The sequence below is a fragment of the Bos taurus genome, chromosome 9 (genome assembly GCF_002263795.3).
Source record: "Bos taurus isolate L1 Dominette 01449 registration number 42190680 breed Hereford chromosome 9, ARS-UCD2.0, whole genome shotgun sequence".
Classification (NCBI taxonomy): Eukaryota; Metazoa; Chordata; class Mammalia; order Artiodactyla; family Bovidae; genus Bos; species Bos taurus.
In genome coordinates this window covers 71301614-71315993 of record NC_037336.1, presented here as the reverse complement: position 1 = coordinate 71315993, position 14380 = coordinate 71301614, and positions in this window count along the sequence as shown.

Genomic DNA, 14380 nt, shown 5'->3' with positions numbered 1-14380 from the left:
AGTGACTTGGAGAATACAGAGGTACATAGGCTTAGTATTAGACTTATTCAGAGATAAACCCTAATTACAAAGAATTTTCTTGAGTGGATTTTGCATTTGCATTTTCATATCTGTTATCAGCTACGGTGACTGGCAAGAAAAACAAACCAAAGGAATAATTAAACCAACTTGTCCATTCTGCTAGGCTGAGTCTTTCATGCTTGGGGGAGGGAGAGGTGAGAAATAAAAGATGGAAGAGAAAAAGCAGAATTAGTTTCCTCAAGGGAGAATTAAATTCAAACACAGTGAGACAAGTTGATTGCTTAGTTACTTGTCACACTTTTGAACTCTTCTATAATATGTGTCTATCATCAAACATTCTAACTTGAATCTTATGTGCACTATTATGAGTTAGGGCACACTCCTATTATTAGTTTATTGTTCATCTTTTGAAAATGTTTCCTCTATGTGAGACTATGTCTTTCCTCCTCATAGCACTGACTGTAGACCCTTAAGGGTATGTGCTTCTGAAAAATGAAAAAGAATTATATGTTGAATATAAATATGGGGTCTAAAGTATATTAATATAATAGAAATATATTAGAATTGTTTTTCCCCCCTAGGATATCTGAAAGTTCCAGCTTTTTATCTGATTCCACAAATATCAAAGAAAAATAAAAGTTGGATCCTGAAGAAAAGTATGGTGTGCTAGGAAAATCTCTGTGGTCAATGATATGCAATAAGATGATTTACTATCAGCTCTGTCTTTCCTAACAGGAAAGGTTTTGGTGATTGTTGTTGGATTACTTAAATCATACATTTCATATCTTAAAACATTAAAGAGGTAGCTTTTCAAACACATATTGCTCATGTCATGCAGAAATGTATGTTCGATGGGTCCAGCAGAACACTGAAATACCTGCTCCAGAAAGTATTTAAACATCACTAACCTTTGGTTCTGGTGGCAGAAAACCTAACCAGTGCACTGATAGTTGAGTCAAGTTTCAGCAGCATAGATTTTAGAGAAGGAAGAACTAGCTGTGCAGAATAGTGTTTGTAATTTCCCAGGCTGAAACCCAAGTGCTCTTCAGCAACTTCTAATACCTGGCAACAGGTAGTTATGATTATTCACCAGGCCATAATGTTCAGGAATTGTATGATGATTTGAGGATTCATTGGATTGCACAATATTTATATAACAAATTTAAATCAGAAGTTGCCAAATAATTATCAGGCCCTTCCCATTTATAAAACACTGGGTGTGCCAATATAGAAGTCTATTTCCAAAAGATACTATGTTTTGACTAGGAATCAATGGAAACCTTTAAAGTCTCTTATTGCTTCCATAAAACAAAAATTAGAATTAAAATATTGAGAAAATGGGGACTTCCAGTGTCTTCTTTGTATTAGTGCTTGGGACATTTCTCTTTAAAGGAGACCTCCCTTACCCAAGCCAAATTTAGAAGTCATCTCTATCGAATCTGCCTTGTGTGTGGCCTGACCCTCAAATCTTGCTTTAACCCAATCTTGATTAAGTTTTGATTCTTTGCCTATTATGCCCATCTCGCTTTATAAAGTGATGCTTTGGACATGCCTGTGGTTTTGAATGCTCTATAGCCAGTCACCATTCTAGCCCAATGGTGGGGCATGGGGAATCTACAGCTAGCACTAGATTTTCTCTCTTGCTTTTTTACATTTCATTTTATTTACTTTTATTTTATCATCTTTTTTGTTTTATTTTACTTTTATTTATTTAAAAAATTTTATTAGTGTATCATTGCTTTACAATGTTGTGTTAATTTCTACTGTACAGCAAAGTGAATCAGCTATATGTATACATATATTCCCTCTTTTTCAGATTTCTTTTCCACTTAGGTCACCACAGAGCACTGAGTAAAGTTCCCTGTGCTATACGGAAGGTTCTCATTAGTTATCTATTTTATACATAGTAGTGTATATGTGTTGCGCTTCCCAAGTGGCACTGGTGGTAAAGAAGCCACTTGTCAATGCAAGAGACATAAGAGACGTGGGTTTGATCCCCGGGTCAGGAAGATCCCCTGGAAGAGGGCATGGCAATCCACTCCAGAATTCTTGCCTGGAGAATCCCATGGACAGAGGAGCCTGGCGGGCTAAGTCCGTAAGGTCACAGAGTCAGATATTACTGAGGGGCTTAGCATGCACACACCTATATGTGTGAATCCCAACCTCCCAATTCATCCCACCACCCCTCTTTCCCCCTTGGTAATCACATGTTTATTCTCTATGTCTGTGTCTCTATTTCTGCTTTATAAATAAGATCATCTATACCAATTTTTTCTTATTCCACATATTTATATTAAGATACAATATTTGTATTTCTGTTTCTGAATTACTTCACTTCTATATGACAGTCTCTAATTCCTAATGTAGACAAGATCAGAATTCTCAGTCTCTCTGCTCACATGGGAGGTTCATTTGGAAAACTGGTTTCATCTTACACACAAATGATGTTCGATAATTGGTTATTGAATAAAGCTATGAATGTGATAATATCTAAATTTTATGGTATTTCTCTCCAGATTTAATTGACTGTGTATCTTTCTGAGTTTCCTGAATTTCTACAGAGAGTTATTTCATATTTGGCTTTTTGTTTTTAAAAACTTCAGTTGTTTCTGACTCTCTGTGACCCCATGGACGCAGGCTCACCAGGCTTCTCTATCCATGGGATTTTCCAGGCAAGAATACAGGAGCGGGTTGCCATGCCCTCCTCCAAGACCTTCTCCACCCAGGCATAATGGAACCTTTGTCTTGACTTCTTATCTCATCATAAAAGAGGATTAATCACACAAGGATGGATGCTAAGAAGTTTTTAAACTATGCAACCTATATTTAAGTCTAGAGCACCTGATGGCCCTGAAGTTCTGTTGTTTGCTAATGAGACCATTTCCTTCAGCCTTTGAATTGAAATACTGTTCTCTTGACCCTCTGGCTATATCCTAGCCGGCGATTCCTAGTGTTGTGCATGTTGATGTTCTGTGGATGTCTAATCTCAAGCTAGCACTATTATGTGATTTACCACATTGAATCTCAGCTTGGTTCATATTTTGAATGCGGTGTGGAGGGCAGAAATGGTAGTGTGTTATGCTTATAACTAGGCATTGTCTGCTGTATGAGTGAAACTGTACAGAGAAAACTTAAAAGAACTGATTTTTGTTTACTTGTTATGTAACTTCATCCCCTTTTTCATGTCTTGTATGTTTTAAATTATCTAAAGCTTATAGTACATGACAATAGCTCACAGTGGTTTTCCTGGCAGTCTCACTTAGGATAATCATTTAAACTCTTCAGTATATCATTCAGATCAGAAAATTGCCTCTTTCTTTCCAGAAACTCAACAGTAACAAATCATTCCCTATACATAAAACACTGAATTTTACTCACTTTCCTTATTATTCCACAGATGTGGAGGACTTTTCATTCTCATGTTAAGTCAAAGTACTTCGGGTAAGGTCACCCGTTCTGAAATTCATGAGGTTGAAATTCAATCAATATCTATAGTTAGTTTTAAAACAAATTTACTTGAATCTACCTTTATAATTCCCTCCCCCTGCAAACTTCCAGTCTATCTAATACGGTATATTTCAGGGACTTGTTGCTTTGACAGAATTTTATTGGCCACATACTGTTGAAATGATTATTTTCCCCATTGGTACATTATGTAGTAATCTACAACCTCAGAGTGAACAACTGTACTATGGAAACACCATGTATAAAATTTTGAGGTCAGGTAATGTTAAATCTATGTTCTCCAAAGACATAGTCTCTTTCATAATAAATGATGTACAAATGTTAACTTTATTTTGTACCTAACAGTTACACACATATTGTTATTTTGACCCTATTCCTTACGACAATGCCATTAGTTTAAGTGTATAATATAACCAGTATGCCTAGGGTCAAAGAGCAGACTGCCTCTTTTGTACTATCTTTCTCAGCATTCTGTGAAAAATTATTTCCTTCCTTCTGCTAGTTTTAGGTTTGATTTACTTTTCTTTTTCTAGGTTTTTAAGATGTAAAGTTAGATTATTGATTTGCGATCTTTTCTATTTTTTATATAAGCATTTATAGCTATCAATTTCCCTCTGATCATTGCTTTTGCTGCATCATACAAGTTTTGGTATGTTATGTCTTCATTCATCTCAAAGCATTTTCTAAGTTTCCTTGTGATTTTTTTCTTTGACCCATTGGTTGTTTGAGCAGGCTATTCAGTTTCCATATATTTGTGAGTTTTCCAGACTTCCTTCCATTATTGTTTCCAAGTTTCATTCCACTGTGGTCGAAGAAGATATTTTGCATGGGTTTAGTCACTCAGTTGTGTTTGACTCTTTGCGACCCATCTACTGCAGGCTGCCAGGCTCCTTTGTCCGTGGAATTCTCCAGGCAAGAAAGCTGGAGTGGATAGTTATTCCCTTCTCCAGAAGATCTTCCTGACCCAGAGATCAAACCCAAGTCTCTTGCAATACAGGCAGATTCTTTATCATTTGAGCCACCAGAGATCTTAATTAATTTATTGTGACTTGTTTTGTGGCCTAACATTTGCTCTATCATGGAGAATGTATCATGTGCACTTGAGAAGAATGTATATTATACTGTCATTGGGAATGTTCTACTGATGTTTACTAGGTTGAATATGAATTTTGACAAAGGTAAAAAGCAATTCAGTGGAAAACAATTTCAACAAATAATGCAGGCAATTAGATATCCATGTTTAAAAAAACACACAAAACTATTCATATCTGGCATGATATACAAATATTAACTCAAAATGAATCACACTCAAAAATATAAAACCTAAAACTATAAACTTGTAGAAAAAAAGTGTGAGAAAATCTTTGTGACCTTGGGTTAGACAAACATTTCTTAGAACTGACACAAAAAGCACTGTTCATAAAAGAACACATTAATCAACTGGACTTCATAAAACTTAAAAATATCTGCTGCTGCTGCTGCTAAGTCGCTTCAGTTGTGTCCGATTCTGTGCGACCCCATAGACAGCAGCCCACCAGGCTCCCCCATCCCTGGGATTCTCCAGGCAAGAACACCGGAGTGAGTTGCCATTTCCTTCTCCAATACAGGAAAGTGAAGAGTGAAAGTGAAGTCGCTCAGTTGTATTCGACTCTTAGCGACCCCATGGACTGCAGCCCACCAGGCTCCTCCATCCATGGGATTTTCCAGGCAAGAGTGCTGGAGTGGGGTGCCATTAAGTAATATTTGAAAATTATATATATGATATAGAACTTGTATCCACAATATTTAAGAAACTCTAAAAGTGTAATGAAGCAAAAATACCAGACAAAAATAGGCGAAAAATTTGAATAGACACTTCATCAAAGAAATCATATAAGTATCAAATAAACACACAAAAAGATGCTTAATATCAGTAGTCATTAGGGAAATGCATAATTAAACCACAATTATTAACACTATACACATTGAAACTGCTAAAATTTAGATGTCTGACCATGCCAAGTACTGGTGAGAATATGAAGGAATTGGAATTCTCATACACTGTTGATGAAAACAAAAAATGGAGCAATTATGTTGGAAAACTATTTGACAATCTTTTAAAGACTTAAACATGACTATCATACAATCTAGTCATTTCCCTTTTAGTTATTTACACAAGGCAATAAAAGACCTATGCGTGTATATCTGTAGCACTTTTATTTGTAGTAGCCTAATTTGTCATAGCCAAAATAGGAAACAAGTATTATTCATCGATAGTCAAGTAGATAAACAAACTGTGGTATGTCCAAATACTGAAATACCACACAGCAAAAAAATAAATAAATAAATAAAAAGGAATGAACCACTGATATATATAATATTGACAAATCTCAAGATAATTATGCTGAATGAAAGAAGCCAGACAAAATGAGTGCATGTTACTTGATTCCATTCATGTAAAATTCTAGTAAATGTTAATGTATACCAACTAAGAAGATCAGTTGTTTATTGATCTCCTGGATTTGGTTTTGTTGTGGGAGAGAGGAGGGAGGGCTGACAAAAAGGTCACAGGAACTTTGGTTATGGAAACCCACACACATATATAATTCTGTGCAAAAGCTTGTTTATTGTGTGTCAATAAAGCCTCAACAGAATGTTTAAAAAATAGTGACACAAACAACATGATGTCACTTTTCTGGTTAAAATTCCTCAGAGCCTCCATAGCCTAAGATAGAAGCCAGCCCCCTCCATAGACTAAGATAGAAGCCAGCCCCTGACCTGACATATAATCTTTGTTATGATATGGTTTCCTATAATTCCTTCCCATAAACCTTGTGTTTCTAACATAGAACAACTTGGAGTTCCCCCAAGAAACTAATTTCTTTGAACCTTCTCATTGGGAAAACTCTGCTGTTTCCTTGGTTTAAAGCTTCTGCTTCTTTCACATGTCAATCAGACACCTGCTTATCCCATTAAGATTCAGTTCAACCACTTTTGTTGCACCTTCTCCCCAGTTCACCAAGGAGTTAGGGTCTACCTCTCCTGCAATCCCACTGCACCCTGTTGAAGCCACAATGATTACAGTCTTAATGGGTTGAAATTATTTGTTTATTTTTTAATCTCTCTTCCATTAGATCATGAATTCTTGTGGAACTCTGTTTTATTTGACTTTCTCCTCAAAAGGTAACAGAGTTCAAAGTCTTTTTTGTTGAATAAATACATGATCTCAAGACCAGTAAGGTAAAAACATAAGTTATTTAAAACAATGATACACAGAAGTCAACTATTACTGTTCTGCCTATGTCCTGAGGATAAAAATCATCCCAGGAACCATCAAAACATCTCTTATGGCAAGGAGAAACAGGCTTACATCATCGGACTTTCCATCAATAAATTATTCCATAATCTCTGTCATCTAGATTTGTATCTCTCTCTGAGCCCAGTGAGATCTTGATGTTTCATACATCTCAAGCATCCTTGTTTTCACATTACTGAAGTTAAAACAAAGTTATTTGATTGTAGTATCACCAGTGTTTTAAAATAGGACATAGATCTATAAAACTGTTAATAAGGGAATAAAATTGACTTTAAAAACTTTTTACTCTAGCAGTAATATTATAATTAAATTTTAACTTATTTTGTCATATTTTCTTTAGGTGATCTTAAAACACAATGCTTTAAAAATATTTCCTGCTTCCTGGTTTTTCCACTTTGATTTTATATAATGGTTGCTCTTCCTTAATTGAAAAGGCTGCTGGAGGATAAAGGGGTGGTAATACAATCAGGCAAAACTTTTTCAAATTTCCTTCTTTATTGCTTTCTACCTTAATGAAAACATTCTCGCACTAAGCCTTGGTAATATAAAGAACAACATAGCACTGCATTTAGCATTATAGTCTAAAGCAAAGAAAACAATTTTGTTGCTCTCTAAGGAATCTGAAGGCAAGTCTATATAATTTCTAACATTTGGATTTGGAACAGAAGTATCATTCTTACAACTACGTTTGCTATTAATTACAGTATAATTATTTTCACCTATTGAATCATCTGAGCAAGTCACCTTTGCTTCAGTTAAAAGGCCAAATGATTGGTGACTGGGAAAATTCAGAAGGGACAAAGTTACAAAACCAGCTTCGGAAGAGAGACTCCTAATCCAATTGATTATGCCTCAGAGAGTCTGTGAGCTTCTTTTCCATAGCTGAGCAATTCTTGTCTGCTTAGCTTTAAATAACTATGAAATCCAGACTGGTGGAACTATTCCAATCTGTGGACAGTGTGATTAATTCAGAGAACTTTGGCATGGTAACAAAGTCAAGTGTTTCTCACTGTGAGAAATTCTCAACTTATTTCATGGATAAGATAGAACAGATTTGGAAGTATACTGCTTCTATGGGAATAGCATTAGTGACACATGGTAAGGGAGAGTCTGGAAAAGCACTATCATTGCTGGTGGTTTGTCATAGAGTTTCACAAAAAGCTTTGAGACCTTGAGAAACTGTAGCCATGGTTCAGAGTGGTAGTGGTGGTGGATAAAGCCTTGAAGTTCATTATACCAGGAGAAGGTGACTCATTAATCAAGCACCAATGTTGACCTACTTATTCAGTATATAATAAGCATTTGCTACATACAGGGTGTTGCTAGGCATTCAGAGTAGAGTGGGAAAGACACACATATTTCTGGTCTGAGAGAATGTTTCTTAAGATGTGATTCTAGAATGGTATACAGCTTAGGTGTGTTATATGTACATCAATAACCTGGGCACCATCCAAGCTATTGAATAAGAATTTTGAATGGTTTGGCCTGGAAGTATGGAGTTTAATCATCTTCCCAGGAATTTTTATATATTCTAAAAGCGTAAGAACCATTGCTCTTGAGCTTCCATTCAATGAAAGAATAAACTAACAAGCTACTATTTTACAAAGTGGGGGAGTATGCCTGGCAATAAGAATCTGCAAACATCTAAGAAATAAGGAATTCTTGAGATAGACTACCTAAGAGACTATGTGGCATTTCTATAGTTGACTTTTGGAGGACTCAGGCAACAGGAAGGAGATACTTATGCAAAAGAATGTATTCATATAATACTGAATTTTAATTAGTAATGTTTCTCAAACTTCACAATTATAACACCTGGAGAGCTTTTAAAGATGCTGATGCTCAGGCTCAGTCCTTAAAATTCTTATTTTGTCTCTTGCAAGGATTTGACATCGGTTTGTCTAAACTATTAAATTTTATTATAATTATTTAAAGTATTTTTTAAAAAGCTAAAATCAAGAGATTAGGCATTTGACAAGGGGGAAAAATGGGTCTGGTGAGGAAAAAATATGAGGTTTTAATTTGAAAGGTTATTAGACTATTCAGGTGGTTAGTTCTAGTTGTTTATAGGAAATGCAAGTTGCTATTCTGGAAAGAAGCTAGAGTAGGTGATGATCACTTGATGGATGAGCAGAGAGATGCAAGTAGGATTTAGAGAGGCAGGAAAAGCAAGAGTCATGGAAGGGTTTAGAAGTAAAGCAGAACAATCTAGGCATAATCACCAAAGAAAAGGGAGGAAAGAGTTTTGGGAGAATTTAGGGGATTATTATGACCGGTTACAATAGCAGTTTTCAACTTAGCTTCACGTTAGAATCTTCTGGTATGTGGTTGTTTGAGAAATGCTGACTTTAAAGAAGCTGAAAAAGATGGAGACAAAGGAAAACTTCAAAATTTAGTGATAAGGAGATCACTGGTGATTTTTTAAGAAACAGCTTCGATTTAATATTTGAAGTTGAAAGCCAAACAGTAAAGAGTTAAAGAATGAGAGGCAGTGAAAAAGAAACCCTTGTTAGATCACACTGCTTTAGAAGAGTATTTTGAGATAAAACTAAACCAACTTTTTGTACTTTCTCAAAACTAACTTAAATAGCTGTATTCAGAAGTTATCACTGAAAAATATCAAACAAGTTCATGACCCACTAGGTTTCTGTGACTAATTATCACAGGAGCCAGGACATGGATAAAGCAAGACACTTGGGATAATAAGCCAAATTTAAGGAACACCTTTGTTTTTATTATTACTTTTATAATGGAGTATAGTTAATTTACAATGTTGTCTTAGTTTTATGTGTACCGCAAAGTGAATCACTTATATGTATACCTCAGATCAGATCAGATCAGTCGCTCAGTCATGTCCAACTCTCTGCAACCCGAAGAATCGCAGCACGCCAGGCCTCCTGTCCATCACCAACCCCCGGAGTTCACTGAGACTCACATCCATTGAGTCAGTGATGCCATCCAGCCATCTCATCCTCTGTCGTCCCCTTCTCCTCCTGCCCCCAATCCCTCCCAGCATCAGGGTCTTTTCCAATGAATCAACCCTTTGCATGAGGTGGCCAAAGTATGGGAGTTTCAGCTTCAGCATCATTCCTTCCAAAGATTTCCCAGGGCTGATCTCCTTCAGAATGGACTGGCTGGATCTCTTTGCAGTCCAAGGGATTCTCAAGAGTCTTCTCCAACACCACAGTTCAAAAGCATCAATTCTTCGGCGCTCAGCCTTCTTCACAGTCCAACTTTCACATCCATACATGACCACAGGAAAAACCATAGCCTTGACTAGACGAACATTTGTTGGCAAAGTAATGTCTCTGCTTTTGAATATGCTATCTAGGTTGGTCATAATTTTCCTTCCAAGGAGTAAGCGTCTTTTAATTTCATGGCTGCAGTCACCATCTGTAGTGATTTTGGAGCCCAGAAAAATAAAGTCTGACACTGTTTCCACTCTTTCCCCATCTATTTCCCATGAAGTGGTTGGGACTGGATGCCATGATCTTGGTTTTCTGAATGTTGAGCTTTAAGCCAACTTTTTCACTCTCCTCTTTCACTTTCATCAAGAGGCTCTTTAGTTCCTCTTCACTTTCTGCCATAAGGGTGGTGTCATCTGCATATCTGAGGTTATTGATATTTCCCCCGGCAATCTTGATTCCAGCTTGTGTTTCTTCCAGTCCAGCATTTCTCATGATGTACTCTGCATATAAGTTAAATAAACAGGGTGACAATATACAGCCTTGACGAACTCCTTTTCCTATTTGGAACCAGTCTGTTGTTCCATGTCCAGTTCTAACTGTTGCTTCCTGACCTGCATACAAATTTCTCAAGAGGCAGATCAGGTGGTCTGGTATTCCCATCTCTTTCAGAATTTTCCACAGTTTATTGTGACCCACACAGTCAAAGGCTTTGGCATAGTCAATAAAGCAGAAATAGATGTTTTTCTGGAACTCTCTTGCTTTTTTGATGATCCAGCGGATGTTGGCAATTTGATCTCTGGTTCCTCTGCCTTTTCTAAAACCAGCTTGAACATCTGGAAGTTCACAGTTCACATATTGCTGAAGCCTGGCTTGGAGAATTTTGAGCATTACTTTACTAGCATGTGAGAAGAGTGCAATTGTGTGGTAGTTTGATCATTCTTTGGCCTTGCCTTTCTTTGGGATTGGATTGAAAACTGAGCTTTTCCAGTCCTGTGGCCACTGCTGAGTTTTCCAAATTTGCTGGCATATTGAGTGTAGCACTTTCACAGCGTCATCTTTCAGGATTTGGAATAGCTCAACTGGAATCCCATCACCTCCACTAGCTTTGTTCCTAGTGATGCTTTCTAAGGCCCACTTGACTTCACATTCTAGGATGTCTGGCTCTAGGTCAGTGATCACACCATTGTGATTATCTTGGTCTTGAAGATTTTTTTTGTACAGTTCTTCTGTGTATTCGTGCCATCTCTTCTTAATATCTTCTGCTTCTGTTAGGTCCATACCATTTCTGTCCTTTATCGAGCTCATCTTTGCATGAAATGTTCCCTTGGTATCTCTAATTTTCTTGAAGAGGTCTCTGGTCTTTCCCATTCTGTTGTTTTCCTCTATTTCTTTGCATTGATCGCTGAAGAAGGCTTTCTTATCTCTTCTTGCTATTCTTTGGAACTATGCATTCAGATGTTTATATCTTTCTTTTCACAGCCATTTGTAAGGCCTCCCCAGACAGCTATTTTGCTTTTTTGCATTTCTTTTCTATGGGAATGGTCTTGATCCCTGTCTCTTGTACAATGTCACAGACCTCATTCCATAGTTCATCAGGCACTCTATCTATCAGATCTAGGCCCTTAAATCTATTTCTCACTTCCACTGTATAATCATAAGGGATTTGATTTAGGTCATACCTGAATGGTCTAGTGGTTTTCCCTACTTTCTTCAATTTAAGTCTGAATTTGGCAATAAGGAGTTCATGGTCTGAGCCATAGTCAGCTCCTGGTCTTGTTTTTGCTGACTATATAGAGTTTCTCCATCTTTGGCTGCAAAGAATATAATCAATCTGATTTCGGTGTTGACCATCTGGTGATGTCCATGTATAGAGTCTTCTCTTGTGTTGTTGGAAGAGGGTGTTTGTTATGACCAGTGCATTTTCTTGGCAAAACTCTATTAGTCTTTGCCCTGCTTCATTCCCTATTCCAAGCCCAAATTTGCCTGTTTCTCCAGGTGTTTCTTGACTTCCTACTTTTGCATTCCAGTCCCCTATAATGAAAAGGACATCTTTTTTGGGTGTTAGTTCTAAAAGGCCTTGTAGGTCTTCATAGAACCGTTCAACTTCAGCTTCTTCAGCGTTACTGGTTGGGGCATAGGCTTGGATTACCTTGATATTGAATGGTTTGCCTTGGAAACGAACAGAGATCATTCTGTCGTTTTTGAGACTGCATCCAAGTACTGCATTTCGGACTCTTTTGTTGACCATGATGGCTACTCCGTTTCTTCTAGGGGATTCTTACCCACAGTAGTAGATATAATGGTCATCTGAGTTAAATTCACCCATTCCAGTCCATTTTAGTTCGCTGATTCCTAGAATGTCGATGTTCACTCTTGCCATCTCTTGTTTGACCACTTCCAATTTCCCTTGATTCATGGACCTGACATTCCAGGTTCCAATGCAATACTGCTCTTTACAGCATTGGACCTTGCTTCTATCACCTTTTCCCATAAAGCTTATTACAGAGTATTGAGTAGAATTCCCTGTGCTACAGAGTTTGTCTTTGTAGATTATCTATCTATCTATATATATCTATATATATATATAATAGTGTGTATATGCTCAGTTCAGTTCAGTTGCTCAGTTGTATCCAACTCTTTGTGACCCCATGAACTGCAGCACACCAGGCCTCCCTGTCCATCACCAACACCTGGAGCTTGCTCAAACTCATGTCCATTGAGTCAGTGATGCCATCCAACCATCTCATCCTCTGTTGTCCCCTTTTTCTCCTGCCTTCAATCTTTCCCAGCATCAGGGTCTTTTCCAATGAGTCAGTTCTTCACATCAGGTAGCCAAAATATTGGAGCTTCAGCTTCAGTATCAATCCTTCCAATGAATATTCAGGACTGACTTCATTTCAGATTGACTGATTGGATCTCCTTGCAGTCCAAGGGACTCTAAAGAGTCTTCTCCAACACCACAATTCAAAAGCATCAATTATTTGATGCTCAGCTTTCTTTATGGTCCAACTTTCACATACACACATGACTACTGGAAAAACCATCGCTTTGACTAGACAGACCTTTCTCAGCAAAGTAACGTTTCTGCTTTTTAATAAGCTGTCTAGGTTGGTCATAGCTTTTCTTCCAAGGAGCAAGCGTCTTTTAATTTCATGGCTGCAGTCACCATCTGCAGTGATTTTGGAGCCCATGAAAATAAAGTCTGCCACTGTTTGCATTGTTCACCATCTGTTTGACATGAAGGGATGGGACTGGGATCTCCATGATCTTAACTTTCTGAATGTTGAGTTTTAAGCCAGCATTTTCACTCTCCTCTTTCACTTTCGTCAAGAGGATCCTCAGTTCCTCTTCACTTTCTTCCATAAGGGTGGTATCATCTGCATATCTGAGGTTATTGATATTTCTCCCAGCAATCTTGATTCCAGCTTGTGCTTCATCCAGCCTGGCATTTTGCATGATATACTCTACATAGAAGTTAAATAAGCAGGGTGACAATATACAGCATTGATGTACTCCTTTTCCTATTTGTAAGCAGTCTGTTCTAGGTCCAGTTCTAACTGTTGCTTATTCATCTTCATACAGATTTCTCAGGAGGCAGGTAAGGTGTTCTGGAATCCCCATCTCTTTACAGATTTTCCACAGTTTGTTGTGATCCACTGTCCTTTGGATGAAAATGGTAGATGGAAATGGTTCCACAGTATCCTGCATAGTGATCCCCCACTTTTTCCCTTCTGTGTAAAATCTTTTCTCTTTTCCATCTTCTTTTTTCATTGCCTTGCTGCTCAAATTATAAAACAAAGTAGTCAAGTAAGCTCGAGAATCCAAGACTGAGAAGTAATTTAGCTTGAAATAGCTTCTACCACTAATTTTGTCCTTGACTGAAATGTGTCTTTATTTCAAAGAAATTTTCATTTGATGCCAAAAAAAAAGAGAGAGAAACATTAAAATTTACCTTTCAGTTCGGTTCAGTCACTCAGTCATGTCCGACTCTTTGCGACCCCATGAATTGCCGCATGCCAGGCCTCCCTGTCCATCACCAACTCCCGGAGTTCACTCAAACTCACATCCATCGAGTGGGTGATACCATCCAGCCATCTCATCCTCTGTTTTCCCCTTCTCCTCCTGCCCCCAATCCCTCCCAGCATCAGAGTCTTTTCCAATGAGTCAACTCTTCCCATGAGGTGGCCAAAGTATTGGAGTTTCAGCTTTAGCATCAATCCTTCCAAAGAACACCCAGGACTGATCTCCTTTAGAATGGACTGGTTGGATCTCCTTGCAGTCCAAGGGACTCTCAAGAGTCTTCTCCAATACCATGGGCAAAAGCATCAATTCTTCAGTGCTCAGCTTTCTTCACAGTCTAACTCTCATATCCATACATGACCACTGGAAAAACCATAGCTTTGACTAGACG